Raw genomic sequence first — 3,008 nt, 5'->3', positions numbered from 1 at the left:
GACTCACTATATGCTCCTATTTCAGGAACTAAGTGAGAAGAAGCTTCACAAGTGGATGTGCATTTACAAGAGGAAGAAGAAGACAATCTATCCATTAAACTTGTAATTGCATAATTTGTCTTAAAATAGAACTTATTTCAGTTTTATTATTGAACATATTTTGATCTTTTGACGTCGGACGTCGGGTTGTAAGATCATGAGACTATGTGATTGTTTAAAGTCTTGTTTATATGACATGACACGTTTCTCCAAATGTGCTTTATTTAGACAAACAAGTTTATAATGTTAATGATATCACCAAAGAAGACTAAGACCATTGAGTCAAATGACACGTACTTGTGGCATTGTCGTCTTGGCCACATTAACATCAAACGCATCAAGAAACTTCTACAAGAAGGTGTTCTTGACTCATTTGATTTACAATCGTTTGAAAATTGCAAAGGATGTTTATTAGGCAAGATGATAAAGCAGCCATTCTCCAAGTTGGGAGAAAGGGCAAGTGACTTATTGGGCCTAATACACACCATGTATGTGGACCAATGAGCACAACCACAAGAAATGGCCATCGATATTTTATCACCTTTACAGACGACTTTAGTTGATATGGATATGTCTGCCTTGTGTCGTACAAATCTCAATCTTTTGAGAAATTCAAAGAATTTCAGAGTGAAGTTGAAAATCAGCTTAGCAAGAAAATCAAAGCCCTTCGATCAAATTGAGGTGGTGAATACTTGAGCCAAGAATTCGATGATCATCTGAAAGAACATGGTATACTTTTAGAATTGACGTCTCCAGGAAATCCACAATGGAACAGAGTATCCGAAAGGAGAAATCGAACCCTACTAGACATGGTACGATCAACAATGGGTCTTAGTGATCTTCCTATCTCTTTCTAGGGACACGCACTTGTAACCGCGACACTAACACTGAACCGTGCTCCATCAAAAGCTGTAGAAAAGACTCCATACGAATTATGGACTAAGAAACCTCCCAGGTTGTCTTTTCTCAAGATCTGGGGTTGTGAAGCATATATCATGAAAGTAATCTTTGACAAAATTCACCCCAAATCTGACAAGGTTTTCTTTGTGGGTTACCCAAAATAAACCAAAGGGTATTACTTCTACAACAAATTCGAGAACAAAGTGTTTGTTGCTCGCGATGGTGTCTTTTTGGAGAAGGAACACCTTTCCAAAATGATAAGTGGGAGGAAAATCGAACTCGATGAAGTTTGAGAGGACGAGCAACAGAATCAAATTGACAGTCAAAGTGCTCAAACAACATCTGTCGACGTTAGTCAAAGTGCTCAAACAACATCTGTTGACGTTAGTCAAAATGTGTGAAGTCAAACCGACAATGCAAATGCTCAATCCATTACCCTACATAGGTCGCAGAGGCCATGGTCTCAACCTGATAGGTATCTTGGTGTCATATTAACCGAGAATCAAGACATCCTAGTAGTGGATAGAGAAGAACTGACAACCTACAAGCAAGCGATGGCGAGCTCCGACTCTGCTAAATGGAAAGAGGCCATGAGATCTGAAATGGATTCCATGTTTGAAAATCAAGTATGGGACTTGGTTGACTTACCAGAAAGGTTACACACCTATCGGATGTAAGTGGATTTTCAAATTGAAAACTGACAAAGATGGAAATGTATTCATTTACAAAGCTAGACTAGTAGAAAAAGGTTACCGGCAAATTCATGGTATTGATTATGATGAAACCTTTTCTCCTGTTGCAATGCTTAAATCCGTTCGGATCATCCTAGCGATTGCTGCAGATTACAATTATGAAATATGGCAAATGGACGTCAAAACCGCCTTCCTCAATGAAATTTTGGAAGAAACTATGTATATAACACAACCTGAAGGTTTTGTTGACCAAAACAATGTTGGGAAGGAATGCAAGCTTAAAAATTCCATTTATGGGCTAAAGCAAGCTAGCAGAAGTTGGAATCTGCGATTCGATGAAGCCATCCGTAAGTTTGGTTTTATCAAGAATCCAGATGAGTCTTGTGTTTACAAGAAGGTCAGTGGGAGTGACATCGCCTTCCTAGTCTTATACGTCGATGACATGCTGCTCATTGGAAATAGCATTCCGATGCTAGAGTCTGTAAAGGCCTGGCTTGGAAAATGTTTTTTAATGAAAGAATTAGGAGAGGCTTAGTACATATTGGGTATCAAGATTTACAGGGATAGATCTAAGAGGATGATTAGATTGAGCCAAAGTACTTACATTGATAAGGTACTGGCACGATTCAACATGGAAGAGGTCAAGAGAGGTCACTTACCCATGTCACATGACATAACCTTAAGCAAGAAGTAGTGTCCAAAGACACCTGATGAGCGGGAAAGGATGAATCAGATTCCATATGTTTCACTCATTGAATGCAAAGTGGCCAACCAATTGGTTGGCCGCATTTTAATTGATACTAGTAGCTCATCTGACATCATCAGCTACAAGTGCCAGTCCAAGGTCAAGTATAAGGCGGACATTATGCACCATAATGTCTCCCACCCTCTTGTTGGTTTTGGGGGAGGAGTTGTGCACCTAGTCGAACGGATAGATCTTCCCATCGACTGAGAGAGAAGGGCAAAGGGCGACATATGACCGTTCGATTTCTGGTGGTTGAAGAGCTGACTACCTATAACCTCATTCAAGGCCGACCCACTCTGAACGAGTGCAAGGTCGTCATCATCCCATCTCTCATGCTGCTCAAGTATGAAAGGGATGATGGCTTTGTTGGCTCCCTGAACGGAGATCAGAAGACGGCTAGAGAATGTTATCTCTTAAACGTCAAACCCACGGCCCGAGCAGCCGGACAGGGGTCAGAGCCAATAGACCTTGACAATGTCAAGGACCCTGATTAAGCCCCACCAACTGCCAAGAAAAGAAAACCTACTCAGTTGGTGGAGGTGAAGAAAGAGAAGAAATAGTAATAACTGACCGGGGAATGGTCAGATGAACTCCGTCCCCAGCCGTCTGGCGAACACATTGATATTCCTCTA

Source organism: Chenopodium album, chromosome 17 (assembly GCF_948465745.1).
Source record: "Chenopodium album chromosome 17, dcCheAlbu1.1, whole genome shotgun sequence".
NCBI lineage: Eukaryota > Viridiplantae > Streptophyta > Magnoliopsida > Caryophyllales > Amaranthaceae > Chenopodium > Chenopodium album.
The sequence above is the reverse complement of the archived record's forward strand: the minus strand, read 5'-3'. Positions refer to the sequence as shown.